Source organism: Moschus berezovskii, chromosome 1 (genome assembly GCF_049115385.1).
Source record: "Moschus berezovskii isolate FMDL1 chromosome 1, NW_MosBer_1.0, whole genome shotgun sequence".
NCBI lineage: Eukaryota > Metazoa > Chordata > Mammalia > Artiodactyla > Moschidae > Moschus > Moschus berezovskii.
This window is the reverse complement of record NC_142460.1, coordinates 153,336,273-153,357,740: the sequence shown is the minus strand read 5'-3', so window position 1 is coordinate 153,357,740 and position 21,468 is coordinate 153,336,273.

Sequence of the window (21,468 nt, the reverse complement as noted above, 5' to 3'; positions counted from 1 at the left end):
TGTCTTTGATTTTTAATATGCTGTCTAGGTTTGTCATAGCTTTTATTCACAAGGAGCAAGGGTCTTTTAATTTCATGGCTGCAGTCACCATCTGCAGTGATTTTGGAGCCCAAGAAAATGAAGTCTCTCAGTGTTTCTATTGTTTCCCCATCTATTTGCCATGAAGTGATGGAACTGGTGATTATTAACTGATTATTAAGCTAGGCACATTCATATTCTCAACAGAATTAGAGTTAAGTTAGTAAAGAAGGAGAGAGAATGACTCAGGAAGGTAACTAGAAGCTATCCCATTTGATAGGGATGTTATGGAGAGTAAAAATATTAATGCATGTTGACTGTTTAGTACCACTCCTGGACATAGAAAGTGCTGCCTAAATGTTGATTTTAGTATTACTGTAAGTTTCACAGTAGACATAATCCAGGGCATGATGGAAATCATAAAGAGAGACAACTAGTCCAACTAGGCATGGAGGGGTGACAAAGAAAACCTCCCAGAAGCCAAACCTGAAAGACAGGTAAATGCTAACCAGGTAAGAGAGGAAAGGAGTTCCAGGCAGGAGAAAGAGCTCTGAGTAAAAGCTTAGCAATGAGAAACAGTCTGTTATGTGTATGGATATAACAATGTTCCATAGAATGTACAGAATGGTGAGTGAAAAGTCATGACCAGTAGTCAGGACTGGAACATGGAAAGGAGCTGATTCATTTCCACTGTCCAAAAGAGTGCCCAGCACATAATGCGGGATAATTTTCTATGTGGTTGGGTAGCAACCAAGTTAGAGTGTGCATGAACACCCATGCACAGACTCACACACACGCTCACACTCACATGCCTGATTTATGTAACTCTGCAGGCTTCCCTTGGGAGAGAAGCCTGGTAGGAACTGTGGTCCAAGTACTGCAGACCTTCAGCCTCTGGGAACTCAGAGCTGAAGTGCAGAGCCGTGGGCTCGGTGGTCACTGTGGCCTGCTGAGAGATTTGGACCCCCTCATTCCCCATAAGTCTTCCCAAAGATAGGGACTTTCAAAAACACACTTGACAAGTTTGGTCAAACAGGAAGACAAGGGCTGATAGTGCAGGGAGGAGGCAAGGCTGGGGCTTGCTGCCTGGGCCTCTTCCAGCCTTCTCCTCCCAGCCTCAGCCAGCCTGGGACTCGTCCCCAACTCCAGATCACCTTGGGTGTGGGCTTGAGGGGAGTATAAGTATCTGGGCATCAGATGTGCTTGGGTCTGTGGGTTTCTCCTCTGCTTCTGCCCTTTCACTTGGGGATGAAGCGTCCTTGTAGTGCCAGCTAGGGACTTTCTTTCATCTTGTTCTCTTGCTGCTGGAGGCTCCTCCTGGCTCATAATCTGTTTCTCTTGATTCCTCTCTGTGGTACTTCCCCCAACTCTGTTCAGTTCAGTCCACATTTATTGCACAGCTGTTAAGTGCTAGGGTCCTGTCCCGGGCCTGGGAGAGTGTTGTTTGGTATGTGGGGTGTGTGTGTATGTATTGGGTGAGTATTTGATATTAGATATTTAATATTAGCCATAGTAGATCTATCCTGTCTTCCTTTTCACTGTGGAGAAATATTCTATGTTCTAGCTAAACTACAGTTTTGGCCAATCTTTGTTCACGGGTATTTAGCTTGTTTCAGAGGCTTTGATATTCACATAATGCCTAAATATGCCCCCTGCAGACACCTGCAAGGGGGTGAATGGCTTTGGGGCCAGGCAGTGAGAGGAGGATTCCAGGGATGAAATGGCAAGTGACCCTCCCAAGCAACTGGAACAACTTATATGGGCGTGAGCTGTGACTGTCACAACCTACTTCCCCATAGTTTCCATGTTCTCATCAACACTTGACCTTACACATTTAAAATGTTATCAGTAGAATTATGTCCTTATTTGCTTGTCCCTTGTACTCAGAGTCCTCTTGAGGAGGCTCTGAACTCCTCAAGGTCAGGACTATTTATGTCTTGCTTAACTTTTATTTAAATTTTTTTTTTTTTAATTCTGCTTTCTTTCTCAATTGATTTCGGAAGTTTAACTCTCATTTCAGTAGCTACTCTTAAACTTTTACCAGATAGCCAAGCTTGAAGGTAATCACCCTCATCCCATCCTTCATGCTGTACTTATTCAGTTCAGTTCAGTCCAGTCGCTCAGTCATGTCCGACTCTATGCGACCCCATGAAGCACGCCAGGCCTCCCTGTCCATCACCAACTCCTGGAGTCCACCCAAATCCATGTCCATTGAGTTGGTGATGCCATCCAACCATCTCATCCTCTGTTGTCCCCTTCTCCTCCTGCCATCAATCTTTCCCAGCATCAGGGTCTTTTCAAATGAGTCAGCTCTTCGCATGAGGTGGCCAAAGTATTGGAGTTTTAGCTTCAATTGACTGATATTGGAGTATCAGTCCTTCCAATGAACACCCAGGACTGATCTCCTTTAGGATGGACTAGTTGGATCTCCTTGCAGTCCAAGGGACTCTCAAGAGTCTTCTCCAACACCACAGTTCAAAAGCATCAATTCTTCAGTGCTCAGCTTTCTTTATAGTCCAACTCTCACATCCTTACATGACCACTGGAAAAACCATAACCTTGACTAGACGGGCCTTTGTTGACAAAGTAATGTTTCTGCTTTTTAATACGCTAAGTTGGTCATAACTTTCCTTCCAAGGACCAAGCGTCTTTTAATTGCATGGCTGCAATCACCATCCACAGTGATTTTGAAGCCCAGAAAGATAAAGTCAGCCGCTGTTTCCCCATCTATTTGCCATGAAGTGATGGGACTGGATGCCATGATCTTAGTTTTTTGAATGTTGAGCTTTAAGCCAACTTTTACACTCTCCTCTTTCACTTTCATCAAGAGGCTCTTTAGTTCTTCTTCACTTTCTGCCATAAGGGTGGTGTCATCTGCTTAGTTGAGGTTATTGATATTTCTCCTGGCAGTCTTGATTCCAGCTTGTGCTTCTTCCAGCCCAGCGTTCCTCATGATGTACTCTGCATATAAGTTAAATAAGCAGGGTGACAATATACAACCTTGACGCACTCCTTTTCCTATTTGGAACCAGTCTGTTGTTCCATGTCCAGTTCTAACTGTTGCTTCCTGACCTGCATACAGGTTTCTCAAGAGGTGGTGGTCAGGTGGTCTCTTTCAGAATGTTTTCCACAGTTTATTGTGATCCACAAAGTGAAAGCCTTTGGCATAGTCAATAAAGCAGAAATAGATGTTTTTCTGGAACTCTCTTGCTTTTTCTGGCACTCTCTTGCTTTTTCTGGCACTCTCTTGCTTTGCCATACTTATTATTGTCCACCAATTCAGTTCCAATTTTTTTTTTCTCAGTATGGCCATTATTATCATTTAATAGAACTGGTGCCATTTAGCTTTGCCTAGCAATGGCATCCCACTCCAGTACTCTTGCCTGGAAAATCCCATGGATGGAGCAGCCTGGTAGGCTGCAGTCCATAGGGTCGCTAAGAGTCGGACACAACTGAGCGACTTCACTTTCACTTTTCACTTTCACACATTGGAGAAGGAAATGGCAACCCACTCCAGTGTCCTTTCCTGGAGAATCCAAGGGACGGGGGAGCCTGGTGGGCTGCCGTCTGTGGGGTCGCACAGAGTCGGACACGACTGAAGCGACTTAGCAGCAGCAGCAGCAGCAGCAGATGTTTACTATTTTCTTGTTCTCAGTTCCTTCTTGTATACAATATCTTTCTGATTAATTTTTCTTCTTCTTCTGGATTTTTAGAGAAGGCATATAGTTGTAAATTCAGTTCTTTGTCTGAAAGGCTATTGTCCTCTAAGTCTCCCCCACCCCAGTTTTATTGAGGTATAATTGAGAATTTAAAATTGTACCTTTTTAATATGTACAACTTGATGACTTGATGTATGTGAACATTGTGAGGTATTTACCACTATCAAGCTAATTAACATATCCATCACACCGCTACTGTTTCTGTGTGTGCATGATGATAACATTTAAGATCTGTCCTGTTAGCAAATTTCAAATATACAATACAACATTGTTAACTCTGGACATGTTATTGTACATTCGATTTCCAGAATTTAACTTGCATACCTGAAACTTTGTACCGCTTGACCAGCATCTTCCCATTTTTCCCTCCTTCCCAGCCCCTGGTAACCACCATTCTACTCTCTGCAGTGTTGCTGTAGATAGCAAGATTTCCTTTTTAGGGCTGAATAATATTCCAATATGTGTGTGGTATCTCATGTCTTCTTTATCCATTCACCTGTTGACAGTGTTATCCTCTTATTCTTGAGTGAGAGTTAGTCTGAGTTTAGAAATCTAGGTAGATAGTTATTTTCCCTCAGCATGCTGGAGATGCTATTCCATTGCTTTCTGGCTTCTGTTGTTGTGGTTGTTGGTCTGCCTCTTGTTCATTTATAAGTAAGCTATTTTTTCCCTATGGCATTTTAAAAAGATCTTTTCCATGTCTTCTTCAATTTCACTATGATATGAATTGATTTTTACTTTTCTTGCTTGGATTTATTGTGATTCCTGAATCTGATGACTCATGTCCTTCACCAACTTGGAAAAATTCTTAGCCATTATTTCTTCAAAGATTGCTTGCCCCTAAATTGTATCTTTAGGAACTCGAATTAGCCATACTTTAGACCTTCTTATTTTTTCCTCCATGTCTCTTAGTGTCTCTTATAGTTTTCATTTTTTTAATCTCTGGGCTGCACTATAACATTTCTATTTTAAAAAATTGTATTGGAGTTTAGTTGATTTACAATGTTGTGTTAGTTTCAGGTGTACAGCAACGTGATTCAGTTATATGTATATATATATATTCATTCTTTTTCAGATTATTTTCTCATATAGGTTATAACATAACATTGAGTAAAGTTCCCAGTGCTGTAAGTCCTTGTTGGTTATCTCTCTAATATATAGTAGTGTATGTACATTAATCTCAAGCTCCTAATTTATCTCTCCACCCTCCACATTTCTCCTTTGGTAATAATAAGTTTGTTTTGAAAATCTCTGAGTCTGTTTCTTTTTAAGAAATAAGTTCATTTTGTATTATTTTTAAAAATTAGATTCCATATATGAGTGATATCATAAGATATTTATCTTTGTCTGACTTCATTTAATATGACAATATCTACATCCATTCGTGTGACTGCAAGTGGCATTACTTCATTCTTTTTTTCTTTTATTGCACTGGATCAATTGCTGCTCTAGTTGTGGCAAGTGCGGGCTGTTCTTTGATAAGTGTGCAGGCTTTTCATTGCCATGGTTTCTGATGTTGCAGAGCATGGGCTCCAGGCATGTAGGCTCAGTAGTTGTGGCTTGTAGGCTCTAGAGCACGGGCTCAGTAGTTGTGGTGCATTGCCCCGAGGCATGTAGAATCTTCCCAGACCAGGGATTGAAACAGTGTCCCGTGCATTGGCAGGCAATTCTTAACCACTGGACCACCAGGGAAGTCTACTGCATTCTTTTTAATGACAGAGTAATATTCCATTGTGTGTGTTAGTTGCTCAGTCGTGTCCAATTCTTGTGACTCAATGAACTATAGCCCACCAGGCTCCTGTGTCCATAGGATTTCCAGCCAGGAATACTGGAGTGGGTTGCCATTTCCTTCTCCAGGGGATCTTCCTGACCCAGGGATTGGCCCCGGGTCTCCTGCATTGCAGGCAGATTCCCACCTGAGCCACCAGGGAAGCCGATATCTTCTTTATCCATTCCTCTGTTGATGGACATTTAGGTTGCTTCCATGTCTTAGCTACTGTGAATAGTCCTGCTATGGACATTGGGGTGCATGTGTCTTTTCAAGTTAGTGTTTTCTCTGAATACATGTCTAGGAGTGGGATTGCTAGATCATAAGGCAGCTCTATTTTTAGTTTTTAAAGGAAATTCCATACTTTTCTCTATAGTGGTTGTACAAATTTACATTCTCACCAATGGTGTAGGAGGGTTCCCTTTTCTCTACACCTTTTCCAGTGTTTATTGTTTGTAGACTTTTGATGATGGCTATTCTGACCAGTGTGAGGTGATACCTCATTGTAGCTTTATTTGCATTTCTGTAATAATTAATGATGTTAAAAAGAGAGAAGGCTTAAATCAATAAAATTAGAAATCAAAAAAGAGAAGTTACAACTGACACCGCAGAAATACAAAGGATCATAACAGACTACTTACTACAATCAACTATATGCCAATAAAATGGATGACCTATAAGAAATGGCCAAATTCTTAGAAAGATACAACCTTTTAATACTGAAACAAGAAGAAATAGAAAATATGAAAAAACCAATCACAAGAACTGGAATTGAAACAGTGATTTGAAAACTTCCAAGAAACAAAAGTGCAGGACCAGGTGCCTCACAAATTCTTTCAAACATTTAGAGAAGAGTTAATGCCTATCCTGAAATTCTTCCCAAAAATTGCAGAGGGAGGAACACTCCCAAGCTCATTCTATGAGGCCACTGTCACCCTGATACCAAAACTAGACAAAGATACTACAAAAGAAAAGAAAATTACAGGCCCATAGACACAAAAATACTAGCCAACCAAGTCCAATTATACATTAAAAGGATCATACACCATGATTGAGTGGGATTCATCCTAGGGATGCAAGGATTCTTTAATACCCACAAATCAATCAGAATAACATTTCTTTAGATTTGTTTTATAGCTCAGGAATTCTCCATTCAACTGTTTAACCAATTCATTGGGCTTTAAATTTCAAGTATTTGAATTTCCAGTTTAAGAAATTTTATCTGTCTGTTCATCCATCTGTTTATCAAATAGACTGGCTATTATTATTAGTCTCTGCTTGAGTTTTCAATTCCTCGTTTTACTTTGTTTAACATTTCAGACTTATTTATTTCACACTGTTGTACCTAATCATTCCAATGTCTCAAGTCCTTCTGAGTATAATTCTACTCCAGATTCTTTCTGATGATTCCCACTTACTGTCTCTCGTGTGTCTTAACACCTTTCTGACTGAGTGCAAGCTCTGTTGACCAATGTAAACCTGGGAGGAGCCTGTGGGGCCTGGACTGATGATGCTCCTCCAGAGGAATTTGCTTCCCTCTGCCAGATGCCACAGAGCACTGCTGGTCTGGGACTACTTTAATTTCTTGACTTGGGGTTTCTTGGACCAAGCAGATAGTATAAATTTGACCCAGACCTGCAGAGTTCAGGGATATGGTTATGAATTTTCAGCAGCCTTTATTCTTTTATTTTTCCTTTTTTCCACTTGGATCCAAGCCTAAGATCAAATCTTGGACCTAAGCTATCTTGTCTCCCTTTGATGCTGGCCAGATTTTTTTTTCCCTAGTTTAACCTTTCACTGAGAGTATAACCCTTCAAAGACCTCAACTTCTGTGTGTGGGAGAGGAGTGGCGTAGGGGATCCAATCACACATGTGCCCAAGGCCTTGTCCCCTCTGTTGCCAGTAAACCCTGAGGTTCCAGTGTGCTGGCATCAGCAAATGCTAGGGAGCTGGCCTGGTGTGGCACTGGCTCTTCAGGCTGGAAGCCTCTCTTCACCTTTGACCTTTGGAGAGTCTGTTTTTTTTGTTGAGTTCAGCTCTGCTTTTAAAAAGATTGTTTGATATAGTTCATTCATTACTTATTTTTTAAAACCAGAAGTTTGTTTATCTTTAGAATATCAAATCCATAATACCTCCAGGAGCAGGAATGCTTATCAGGATTTTGAAGTAAGAGTAGGAGTTCAGTACCAACCATGACATAGTCTAGCACTCAACCATTGTCTCTGTAATTGCTTTATATTATGGACACGTTTCTCAGCGTTCTAGCAGGAATACAGGGTCCTAAGGCTGAGGTCCGAGTCTCAGAAAGCCAGAGGAGGCACAGCGAGGGCAGAAACTTGCCAGCCAGCCAAGCTATAATGAATGGCTTTCTGTATTTCCACCATTGACTCTATTACCATCACTGTGCTGAGGGGCCACGTCCTCACCATGGCCCTTCCTCCTAAGGCTGAGGTCCATGTCTCAGAAAGCCACGTATTCACCATCCCTTGAAACAGTGATGGTAATAGAGCCAATGGTGGAAATGCAGGCAGAGAAGCCTGGGATGGGGTCAGCGCGGGCTGAGCCATGCAAGCAATCTGGTTTGTGTGTGTGCTCATGCTCAGTTGTGTCCAGCTCTTTGCTACTATGGACTGTAACCCACCAGGCTTCTCTGTCCATGGGATTTTCCAGGCAAGAATACTGGAGCGGGTTGCCATTTCCTACTCCAGGGAATCTTCCTGATCCAGGGATTGAACCCTGTTACTCTTGTGTCTCCTGCATTGGCAAGCGGATTCCTTACCACTGCGCCACCTGAGAAGCCCTTCGGGAGCCTGGTTTAGCTCTTTGCAAATTCCTCAGACTTGGTGCCTGGTTCTAGGTCAGGCATAGGTTCCTGCTACCAATTGTTTGCCTGGCTTAGCCTGGGCTGACCCCATCCTAGGCTTCTCTGCCACCATTTCCACCATTGAGTCTATTATCATCACTGTTTCAGGGGATGATGAGTATGTGGTCCCTCATCACAGGGGCGTTTCCTTATAGCTTGGCTGGCTGACAAATTTCTGCCCTTGCTCTGCCTCCTCTGGCTTTCTGAGACATGGACCTTAGCCTTAGGTGTTCCTGCAGGAACACCAACCTTCCTTCCTTCCCACACCTGGAAACCAGGCTAGAACCTGCTGTAGCACATGAGATGTGTGCTTAGAGACTTGTTCTCTGGGACTGGCCCTTCTTAGAACCCTTGTAGAAAACAGACCTCAGCTCGGGGCTCTGTGATGACCTAGAGGGGTGGGATGGAGGGATGGTGGGAGGGAGGCTGAAGGGGGTGGGGATATATGTGTATATACAGCTGATTCGCTTTGTTGTACAGCAGAAAGCCACACAACATTGAAAGCAATTATACCCCAATAATAAAATTTTAAGAAAGAGAATTAATAGAATTGACTTGGAAACTCTACAACAAGAATAAACACTAAGAATAAAAAAGAGAGACCTGCTCATTGTCTATTAACTATTAAAATTTTAGTATGGACAAGCATATCTGACATTTTAATGATGGTAACAGCCAGAGTGTATCAAGTTCCCACAGTGCAATAAATGATTTTTATTGAGACCCCATACTGAGAACAGAAATGGGAAAAGATCTTTTCCATAGATCAAGATATGGCCTAGAGATGGGTTCCAAGGTATAATGGGATTCATGAGAGTGCTGAGAAGAGAAAGAGAAGTCATCACTCGCAGGGGAGGGGAACAGGTAGGACATTCATCATTCATTCCATCAACAAACACTCCTTGAGCACCTCCTGAGTGCCAGGTTTTTTGCTGGGCGTTGGGTATGAAGACCGACCTCAGGGAGCTTAAAAGAGCCTGGCTCAAGGCATATCCCTTCACATCCCCCCAAAACATCTACCCTAGTCCCTCATTGAATAGATGAAGTAACTGAGGCCCAGAGAAGGGAGGGAACTGCCTCCAGGTTGCACAGCAAGTGCTTGTACCACAGAGAGTGAGAAAGGTCATGAGAAAAGAGAATCTAAAATGAGCGGGCACTGAATCTCTCCACTTCCCTGGAACTCGCCTGCCCACCAGGTGACCTGGGCTGCAGTATGGAGGCCTGGGGCCAGCCACAGACTACTCTCCTGATGGTCCTGTGATGAGCACCTCTGTGGCTCCCAGAGGATGCTGGGGCTGGGGTGGGGTGGGTGACCCTCCACTTCCCCTCAGTCCTCAGGCAGGGAGGGCTGCTGACTGAGAAGTTCTGTTTGCAGTGTTGGGGAGAGGGGGGTCTTCTTTCTTCCAACCCATCAGAAATCTCTGAGACAGAACCGACTTTATCAGACCCCAGCTGTGGCTGCCTTGGGCTTACTGGGAGGTGCTGGGGCTGGGAGCAAGGCTCAGGACAGGCTGACATAGCTGAGAGGAGATAATTTCAATCTGCAGTCTCCAGATTGAGGAAGAAATGTAAACACAGGCTGCTGGGCCAAGAGCCATGAGGATGGGTGGGGGTGGGGAGGAGGTAGCGGGCACCCTGCTCACTTTTTGCAGAGCTCACTTTGAGGGGAGCTTCCATTGATTGTCTATGGTCCTTTACAGGGATATGAAGGAGGAGCTGCTCTGGCTTTTGAGATCCCTCTGGGCTAATCTTGACTAAGTGGGGAGGGTCTTGGCCAGACAACCCTTGCTGTGTTTCACAACTAGCTGTGGGACATCCTTGAGCAAGGTGCCTGATTTCTCTATACCTCTGTTTCCTCATTTGAAAAATGGGAATCATATTAGAACCAACCTTATAGGGGTGCTTGATCTTTATTTGTTCTACAGATATTCATTGAGAACCATTTAAGTTCTATGCATTGTTCTAAGCATTGAGGATACAACTCTGGATGAAATACAGACCGCCTTTATTCAGAGTTGAGAGTGAAGCTTCAGTGAGATAACGTGGCTCAAATGCTTGACACTGGTTCAGACAGAGGGAAAGTGCCCTGACAGTAGTTATTGGTTGTGGTACTTGTTATGGTTAATTAATTAATTTGACCTAGTGCAGCCTGGGCCCATCTCCCCTCCCCCTTACCCCTTCACATGGCTAACTCATGCTCAGCCTTCAGTATGCAGGTGTTCCCTCCTACAAGAAGCCTTCCCTGATTGCCCAAGGGTGGATCATCTCTCTCCCCACTCTGTCCACTGACCACTCCCTCCCTCCCCTGCTTCATTATGGCATTCTTCCAGACCATTGTCACCATCAGCTCCTTGCTCTGCATCTCAGCCTGGCTATGTGCTTCTCAAGGCAAGACTGGGCCTTGTCCCATCTCTGGTTCCTCAGCACCCCACGTACTGTAGATGCTCATTAGATATTTGTTGAATGAATAAATGAATGATTGTGAGTTTTTACAAGACTTCTGATGCTCAGGAGACTTTGGCTGCTCCTCAGAGTCTCAGAAGGGAAGTTCTCAGCCTATGACTGAGAATCAGTGATGGGGAAATCACAGGTGAGCAGTGCAGATTTCTGTATATGTGTGTGTGTGCTGACAATCGCTGACATTTGTTATCTACCATGGCTGGACACTGTTAGGAGCTCTTTAGGTGGATATAAGCTTCAGCCCACAGCTATGGGATTAAAAAAATATTATTTTTCCCGGACTTCCTTGGTGGTACAGTGGTTAAGAATCCTCTTGCCAGTGCAGGGACATGGGTTTGATTCCTGGTCCAGGAAGATCCTGCATGTTGCGGGGTACCACAACTGGTGTACCACAATTACTGAACTGTGCTCTTGAGCCTGCGAGCCACAACTACTGAAGCCCACGCCCTCTAGAGTTCGTGCCCTGCAGTAAGCAAAGCCTTTGCACCACGATTAAGGCCCCGTGCAACCAAAATAAAATTATAAAACTGAAAATTAAAGTAAATATTAAAATAGTATTTCCCCCAGTTTTCAGATGAGGAAATAGAGGCTCAGAGTGGTTAAACATCTTACCTAAGACCACCCAGCTTGTGAATGGGTGGAGTCAGGATTTGAACCCAGGTAGGAGAAGGCAATGGCAAGCCACTCCAGTACTCTTGCCTAGAAAATCCCATGGATGGAGGAGCCTGGTAGGCTGCAGTCCGTGGGATCGCTAAGGGTCGGACACGACTGAGCGACTTCACTTTCACTTTTCACTTTCACACATTGGAGAAGGAAATGGCAACCCACTCCAGTGTTCTTGCTTGGAGAATCCCAGGGACGGGGGAGCCTGGTGGGCTTCCGTCTAAGGGGTCACACAGAGTCGGACACGACTGAAGTGACTCAGCAGCAGCAGCAGCAGAGCACCTCCAGGGCCAAGAGCATTGACCCTTTTACCCTATGGTCTCCCAGGCCTGTGTGTGGTGCGTGGGCAGGTGGGCATGGCCAAGGGTGTCTTGTCTGTCCTGGGCAGCCCGTCATCCTGAGTGAGCTGTGGCTCTGAGCAGGCCTTGTGCTGAGTGTGGCAGAAAGGAAGGAGCTGAAGTTTCAAGTCCAGGTGACAGAACAAGGGAGGCTGGCAACATGTGCTGTTGTAAAACCATGAATAATAACCCATGTGGCCTGAGAAGCCATCTGCCTGCCTCTAGGGATACCTAGTGAGGTGGATGGGCTGGGAACCCTCAGTCTGCAGGAGTGGGAGCTGCCACAGGTCTGAGAGGTCATAGCTTGGTACCACATATTTATTTACTGGCCAATTTTCACATTTTTCAGCTAATGTATTTTTTAAAGTGAAGTGTTAGTCACTCAGTTGTGTCCAACTCTTTGTGACCCCATGGACTGTGGCCTCCCAGGCTCCTCTGTGGGATTATCCAGACAAGAATACTGGAATGGGTTGCCTTTCCCTTCTCCAAGGGATCTTCCCAACCTGGGATTCAAAGCCTGGTCTCCTGCATTGTAGGTAGATTCCTTATCGTCTGAGCCACCAGGGAAGCCCCAGTAACATGCTGAGAGGCACAGTTCGGTTCAGTTCAATCACTCAGTCGTGTCTGACTCTTTGTGACCCCGTGGACTGCAGCACACCAGGCTTCCTGTCCAACACCAGCTCTCGGAGCTTGCTCAAACTCATGTCCATCGAGTCGGTGATGCCATCCAACCATCTCATCCTCTGTCATCCCCTTGACCTCCTGCCTTCAATCTTTCCCAGCATCAGGGTCTTTTCCAATGACTCAGTTTTTTGCATCAGGTGGCCAGAGTATTGGAGTTTCAGCTTCAGCATCTGTCCGTCCAATGAACATTCAGGACTGAGAGGCACAGTGTCTTTCACCAATTCTTCAAGCTTTGGTTCTCTTTGTCAGAGCTATGGTCAGAAAGATTTTTAGGAAATTGGTGAATGCCTTTTTGTCTTTGGGGTGCCTCTGGGTGCATAACTGTGTCACACTCAGGAGTGCCTCTGTGTGTGCTTTGCTCCACATCCCTGCCAGGGGCTCTGACTTTATTTCTCAGGAAGAAAGAAGCATTAGGGATGAAATGCAGGATGAGACCCTGGTTCTGCCCTCAGGAGCTGACAGTTTCATGGGAGAGTGAGGCCAGGAACCAAATGATGATCGCTCAGGGTGGGGAGGGCTGCTCTGGAGGAGCACAGAGGGCACACTGGGAACGGCTGCTGACGCAGTCCAGAGAGAGGGGGACAGAGTCTCTGAGAGCTCCCTGAAGGGAATGGCAACTGGGCTAGGATTGAAGGACGCATTTACGAAAATTAGGGAAACAAAGTGGGAGGATCCTTTAGTGGATTGTAGGGCATATTGTCGCTGCCAATGCAGGAAATGCAAGAGACGTGGGTTTGATCCCTGGGTCAGGAAGATCCCCTGGAGGAGGAAATGGCTACCTGGTCCAGTATTCTTGCCTGGGAAATTCCCTGGACAGAGGAGCCTGGTGGGCTACAGTCCATGGGGTAAATGCCAGTAGGGAGAAAGGGTCCAGGGTACTCAGGGTTAGGGTAAGGGTTTGGATGGAGAGTTATGTGTGTTTGTATATGCATATGTGTTTGTGTGTAGTTTGTGTATGTCGGTGTGAGTCTCTGCGCATTCATATATCAGAGAAGGCAGTGACTGCAGAATTATAATGAAAATTTCTACTTATATGTTTTCTGTGAAACACCCTTATGCAGCGTAACACATGAAGAATCATTTACATTTTAGTGTGAACACCTTTATATGTTTCTTTCTCAAAGAAGGTTGGACCCTTGAATGAGAACTGGTGCTGAAAGACAGGGCAGGACACCCCGTCTAGGATCAGTCATGCTCCTCCTCTATCGCATTCCACAAAACTCTCAAAACCCTCCTGGAACCTGCTGATATTTTCAGCCTGTATCCCCTTGGAGAGGGAATAATCTTGTCGTCGGCCTCGCACTGCAGGAAACTGAGAAATCTGATATTTGTCCCACATTCACCCCTGGCTAACCCTGTGGAGGGGAAGGGACCCTTCTCATTCAGAGGCTTGGCTTGGGCAGGCCTGAGGAGCCAGGGCCTGGCCCTGAGAGAATGGGCAGGGGTGCCGGGCAGACTGCTGACCAGTGCATCTGAGCCCAGCCCCTGATCACTGTCCCTGGCCCTTGCCATTATCCCAGCTGTGGTACCCTCCTTTTGACAGATTAAAACCATGGATCACCCCATTCAGAGAAGGCTCCAATAACCCAAGTCATGTAGACTCCAAAGAGGGGGGCATGAATTGTGGGATGAAAAGTGCACTTTGAGGGGATAGAGGGAGGTACAGGGAAGACCTGTTGTGTCAACAGTGTGTGTCCTTCCGGCAGGGGGCCTCAGGGTGGACTTGTTCACAGCTGAGCAGATAGAACCCCAGACTGCTCCACCCACTGTCCCCTGGATTGGCTAACTGGCCAACTGCCTGGTAGGCCTGCTCTGGACAACACTGGCGGATCCGCGGCAGGCAGGTCTCTGGGTGGGACTTGGAGGTATACCACCCCTCAGAAGCAGCAGAAATAAAACCTCTCCAAAATGGAACTGCCTCAGTCAGGACCTGCTGGTTTGAGTCAGGGGGTGGCAGGCTCCTCTCTCAGAGTAGAGCTGAGCTTCTGAGGAGGCTGGGACTCAAGGCCAGGCCCCGAGCTACTGAGCACAGGGACCCAGGGTGAAGACTATGGACAGTATGTTCCTGGACTGGGAGCCAGAGACCCACACAGCTTTGTCACCTGGGTGGGAGTGGAAGATTTTAGCTGGAAGAGATATGAGACATTGGTCTGGCTGAACTTTTCCATTTTCCTGAACATAATGAGAGCAGTAATCATGACTACCTTTAACTAATCCCAACTGAGTACTAGATATATATGTGTGTGTATACAAAACATCTGTGTATTCTGTATTGTGTGTGTTCGTGCTCAGATGTATCTGACTCTTTGCAACCCCATGGACTGTAGCCCACTAGGCTCCCCTGTCCTTGTGATTTTCCAGGCAAGAATACTGGAGCAGGTTGCCCTTTCCTCCTCCAGGGCATCTTCCTGACCCAGGGATTGAACCTGTGTCTCCTGTGTTGGCAGGCAGATTGTTTACCATTGAGCCACCTGGGAAGCCCCATATATTCTAAATAACATATATTATATATAAACAAACTTACTTCTTTAAATAGTCCAGTGATGTGGGGTGAAACAAAGAAGGGAAGGCACACTCTTCATATTCCAGCGCTAGAGAGTGGCCAAAGCAGAATTAGACCCAGGTCCACTTGACCTTGGAGAGAGCATCCTTTGCTGTTCAACCCACCATCCTCTGTGCATCAGGACCAGCCCACTGCTTGCACAGCCCTGCAGCCCTTCTAAAATTAAGAGGCAGGGGAAGATGGGCTTGCTGGGGACCTGCCTGTCCCTGTCTGTCCCTTGCCCTCCCCAGGCCAGCTCCGTCAGAGAAAGGCCAAGCTCAAGGCCACATGAGGAGTTCCCGAGCTGTCTTTCATCCTGTCCCGCGGTTATTTGTTCAGCATGCAGTGCAAATTTCCCTGTCTCAAAACATGGAATCTGGTATAGCTTTGCCTGGATCAATGTCCAAGCCCTTTCAAGTCCTGGAGAAAGTTACTCCTCTCCAAAGTTCAGACCTGCCAGACTCAATAACTCCACAAAAATGCTTGGATGAAAATTGCTCCAAGCAATCCCAGCGGAAAGCCAGCACCTCACCCCTCGTTTAAAGTTATGATCCTTATCATAATTAATTCAATAAAGAAGTAATGTGCTTCAACCTAGGCAGAGAGAATAATTTTCTGTCCTGGCTGGTATAAACTTTCAACTAGGGACATTTAAACTCTGGGCCTGAGCTCTCTCAGCAAGTAATAAATTGCAGACCCAGGCAGGGCTGCAGAACCCTGTTTAAGCTGCGGTAAACAGGCTGCGATTGAAGAGAGGAAGATTTGGATTCGGGTGGGCAGCTCCAATAAATAGCAGAGTGTTGTTTATGAAGCCCGCAGTCCCGGATGGCCTCTGCCTTGAGAAAGGCAGTAGCATTTGCTTGTTGAAAGCACCAGAACATTTGATCTTGCACTCAGAGGACCCACCTTGAGTCTTGAATCTAAAATCCATTTCCTTCCATAACTGAAAGGTAGGATTAGCCTGACTTCTAAACAGACTAACACATTCTCCAGTGGAGATACTGATTTGATGAACCAAGCCAGCCCATCCCAGAGTTGTGTTTCCTCTTCTTTCCTTGGAAGTGGCAACGATTAAAGTTTCTTTGGGATTTGTTTTGAGCATGTTCAGAGTAAACAATGCTCCTGGATTGTTCCAGAAGCCCATTAGGTTTACAAAAATTAAAAGTTTAGCAATCAAAGTCTTTGGAAACAAGTAAAAATAGAAGGAAAGTCAGTTTTAATCCAAACAGCTTTCAGAATGCATATGATGGGAAGAGATGAATCCAATATCCATTGTTTTCTGAAAAATAATTCAGTGATGGGGAAGCAGAGTTCTTTAAAGTAATTAAATTTGGGAACATCAAGGCGATTGTCTGATGCGTATTCTTTCGTTCCTGGCGTAAGATTTTGGATACCTCTTTTGTGAACTGACAGCAAGTCTGCATTCCAAAACTGAAGAGGGCCTTTCTCGTCAGTTTTGTGGGTTGAAAGCAGTTGTGTTATCGGTGCACATTCCGCTCCATCGACTCGAGCTTGCACAGAGATGCACTGTGACAAGGCTCACTGCCGCGCTAACCTTTCCAAACCGCGCAGCCACGCACAGCGTTATATCCAAGACAAATAGCCGGTTCTGGAGAACTGACTGAGCATACTCACGGATGTTAGCCATCAAAACACAGAAACTACAGACACTAGACAGCCTGCACTCTTTTTATGTCATAAAAATAATGTGAAGAGTTGCCTCTGGAGAAGGAGAAGCAGCCCTTTGAAACCTAGATAGATGGAAGGAGAACTCAGGTGAGAGGATGGGACAGCTAATCAAATGTCAGGTCTGGGTACCACCTCTTTACATCCTTTCTGGGGCATGAAGAAATAAAAATATACCTGTGGAGAAATAAGTATGAGTAATAATTGCATGCCACAGATGTTGATCATTCTCTGTGGATTTGTAAAAAAAAAAGTAAAATTGTCTTACCTGTATTTGTGTCACCCACTCAAGGCACAGAGTGTAAAACTGGGGGCTGGTGGCTTCAGCTCCTGACACCAAATATTTCTGGTGCTGGTGTATTGGGGGCTTTTCTTTCCAGTCAATTTTTTTTTAAGTGAAGATAACCATACAGTTTATGATCTGTAGTGCTGGCTACTCAATTAAAAGATAAAAAGAAACTCTATTTCTGTTTTGTAGATAAGTTCATTTGTAGCCTTTTTTTAGATTCCACATATAAGCAATATCATATGATATTTGTCTTTCTCTGTCTGACTTACTTCACTCAGTATGACAATAGAAGATAAACTTATGGTTACTGGGGTAAGGGAAGGAGGGGTAACTTGGAAGATTGGGATTGACATATACACAATACTACATATGAAACAGATAGCTAATGAGGACTCTCTATATAGCAGAGAACTCTACTCAATACTTTGTAATGGCCTATATGGGGATAGAATCTTAAAAAAGAGTGGATCTATGTGTATGTATAACAGATTCACTTTGCTGTACAGCTGAAACTAACACAGCATTGTAATCAACTATACCTCAATAAAATAAAAAAAAAAAGATAAAAAGAAAGAGCAACGCAACAATAGGTAAGTACTCAAGGCTACTTAGTGGCTGGGTTCTGTTTCTAAGCATTTCCACTCTGAGCACTACAGGTCCTTTTGTTGTCCAGTTGGGTCCCCTCAATGACTTGAATGTCAGTTGTGTCTAGTGGGTTCTGCACCCCTGACATTGTCTCCCCAATGAGAAATGGTCTTGAAGATTTGGGGGCTTCCTTTCTCAAATCTGGGCCAGGACTACTCAAGGATTTCAAACAAACCCTATAATGAGGCTGAAACTGGGTATCAGCGGGTACCCTGGGATGAAAGTGCAAGTAAAGCAGGGACTGAAATCCACAAAGTGGGGGCCCAGTTGCTTTCATGACACACACATTTGAGCCAGCACATTTGACCAACACTCACAACCCCTGCCCCAGCCCCCTTCTACCCCCCAATCCCTCTTGGATTGATTAAATTGGCTCAAGATGACACCAATAATTGGCTCAAGATGGGGCTTCGACAGGCCCAATGATCCATATCTTCACATTCCCTAGAATCAGTCCTTTCAGCTCTGTGTTGGATTTAGGATGGTTTACATTGGCTCCGTCACAAACATTTTAATAAAGTCCCAGAGAAACCGCAAACGGGTGACATCATTGGATGGTGTTAAAAAAAAAAAAAGAGTCCCATTTTGTAAGAGAGAGGCTGGGCCTCTGGAGTGTGATCACAGTCTGTCCGCCCTGTTTGGTCATTCAACAATCATCTGCTGTAATTAGGACCATAATATTTAAAATGGGGTGCGACGGCAGAGGGGGTAGTGGCCGGCAAAGGACATTAGCTAACAAGGCAAAAACAAGTATGAATATTTTGACATAAGGTAGCCAAGAAGATCAACGACCACAGGGCGGGTGTGTGGCCCAGGGCTGAGGGGCTGGCAGTCTGGACCTGGCGGAGGTGCTTGGAGCACTGATGTGAGGACAGCCCCCTCGTCCTGTGTCCCAGGACATGGAGACGGATGGCACAGCCAGGTCCCGGAACTGAGGACCCAAGGGCTGGAGAGGGAAGCAGTTCAGAGCCAGGGATTCTCATTAGGAGGGCTTCTTGCGGAGGGGTAGGCTACAGGGTATTTTCATCTTCTTTATATTCTTCTGTTTACTTACCCTGAACATCCTCTAAGGGCTTATATTGATTTTATAATTAGGAAAAATATCAACAATATTTTTCAAAAATTAGTGTAGCAATTGTGATTATGCCCAATGATTATAATTATATATTAGACTGAAAATGTCCAGAGTAAAATGCACTATTCATGTTAATGGTGGTTCTCTGTGGATATATAGATGGATGAGCCTTTCATCTTTTGCTTTTCTTTGAGTTATTTTTATAGTAGATAAAAAAACATTAAAGAAAAGTGAAACATTGAAATCTGAAGAAAATGAATTTGATTCGTTTGGGCATGGATTAAAATATATGTGTTGCCCCATCCCTCTGCAAAAAATACAAGTTGCTGTTTTAGTTCCGTATTGTATTTTAAAAATATATTTCACTTGCATAATTATTAACTGACAAGAAGCAAGATATTTGAAAGTGGCAGAATCCAGCCTCCCAGCTGAGGAAGGGACATGCGCTGATCTCCCCGAGTGTCGGGACCACACTGTTTGAGGTGAGTGGCTATGCTCGTGGGTCCCCCACCCCCTGCTGTTGCTCCTTCGGAAAGGGCTAGCGCATTTGATGTGTGTCTCCTTGTCAGCCTGCTGGGCTGAAGTCATGTCAGAGATTTCCCAGAATAATCGATCCATTATGGCCATCACAATTAATTGACTTTTCTGTGACTCAGGGTCAGTCTGATGCCAGAACCTACCTTCATCGTTTTTGTTACTGAGAGATTTCAGGATTGTTTTGTTTCATTTCCTTTGTAAAAGTATCCATAGTTATATGGTTCACACCAGAGGGGAGGATCTGGGACGCTTAGAGTCCATATGAAAAATAAAAGAGTGAAACTTAGACTGTATGATGTATGTGTGCACGCTCCTGTGTGCCTATGCGCATGTGATTTTTTTTCCTGCATTTTAAAAAAATGCATCTTTTAAAGGCCGAATCTGGCCATGACTTCTTGCTAATGCCATGCCTCACCTGGCTGACTGGGGTTCAGGCACATGGACAATACCTGTTGGTTTAACTAAATACAATACACCTAACGTGAAGTCCTATTCCTCATGCTAAACAAATGCATGAAATTTGCACAATGCAAACTAACTGTTTTAGCTCCTGTTTGACCCCCCAATATTGCTGGGATTATTCTTTCCTCTCAGCTTCATTTTTTTCTCAGAAGGAAAGTGAGATGAAATTTCTTTTCTGTTTCCTGCTGTGTGACCACAGGCAAGTCGCCTAACCTAAGACACAGCTTCTCTGATCTGTAAAACAGAAATAGTATCCATTTCTGGGGGTCATTTGCACACTGTCTGGCGTGATGGATGGAAAGCATCTAGCACAGATTCTATTTTGTCCAGGTTAACAGAGGAAGGTGAAATTTAGAAGTTTAGGTGGCATGAGAGAAGAACATCGAACAACGATTAAAAAAGATTGTAGTTTAAATCATAGCCGATTCACTCTGGGAGTTTATCTTCTCTGGGAGCTCAGTTTTCCCACTTATATCACTGGGGAGGCAGAAGTGCAGAGTGTGTGGAGTGGTCAGGAGCCCAGCTGCCCGGGTTCAAATCCCCACCAGGTGACCTTGGGTCACTTCACTGTACTGTATGAATTTCCTCCTTGGTAAAACAGAGGCCTTGTGAGAATGAATGTGTGGATATCCTTCCAGCAAGGTGGCAGTGAGGTGTAGTGAGTACTGTGTGAGTGTTAGCTTTGCTTACAAGGATGTTCTTTGAGGTCCCTTCTGGCTCTCCATTTTTCATTTCTGCTTCCTCTGACCTCAAATTTTCAGAGAAAGGCCGATTTTTATTTTATTCTACAACATGAAGGTAACTGCAAACATATTGTTCAAAGAAAATAAAAGGTACTTTTCAGGCTTTAGTCTGCAATAACTTAAAGAAAAGGACCCAGAAGGAAAAAAAAAAAAGCCAAAACCCAAGGACCCAGCACTGTCTTGATTCTGTACAAATGTTCGCCTCCTTCAAAGAGGCAAGAAGGCAAGTGCTGCCAGATCTGATTGTGCAGACCCGGAGGATCTGATCGCCCGTCACTAAGGCCACTAATCAAATTTCCATCCAATATGCTCACGCAGGATTTCCTGATCAAACACTTAAGCTGCCCCTCTGCACCCCCATTAGCTAACATGTTTTATATGCAGAGGGGTCATCAAAAGTGTAATTGCCTTAAAGAAACTTAATCCTGCATTCTTGTCAACTCGAAGATAGCTAATAATACTCACTAGCTGATATTTTTTTCCAACAGCAAGAACACACCAGAAATTAGGATTTTGTTTTTAATCTTCCTCTCAGCAGATGTTGAAACCTAGGTGAACTGTTATCTCTCATGGGCCAGGTTAAGAAATAAAAAAAGATGAATTTTCTCTAAAATTAGTTGACTTCTCTGAGAAAACACATTGCTGCCACACGGTGCTAGAAGACTAGAATGAACTGGGAAGATACAAACCCAGTGGTTTTTCAGAGTCGATGTAACATTATTCTGGCCTCCAAGTTCAGACTTTACATATAAATATTTATAAGGATATTTTATTCATTTTACATCATATTAATTTGATCAGCTTGCATTTTGGAGGGCTGCAAAAGAAGTTTACTAGATGCCAAATGAAAAGGTGCCCCACAAAATGAAAGTACAGCTGAAGAAACGGATGATGTGATTATTGATCTCAGTGTTATTTAATAGCTATTGTATTTAATTGGTAAATATGTGGTATATATGACATTGGTAAATTACAT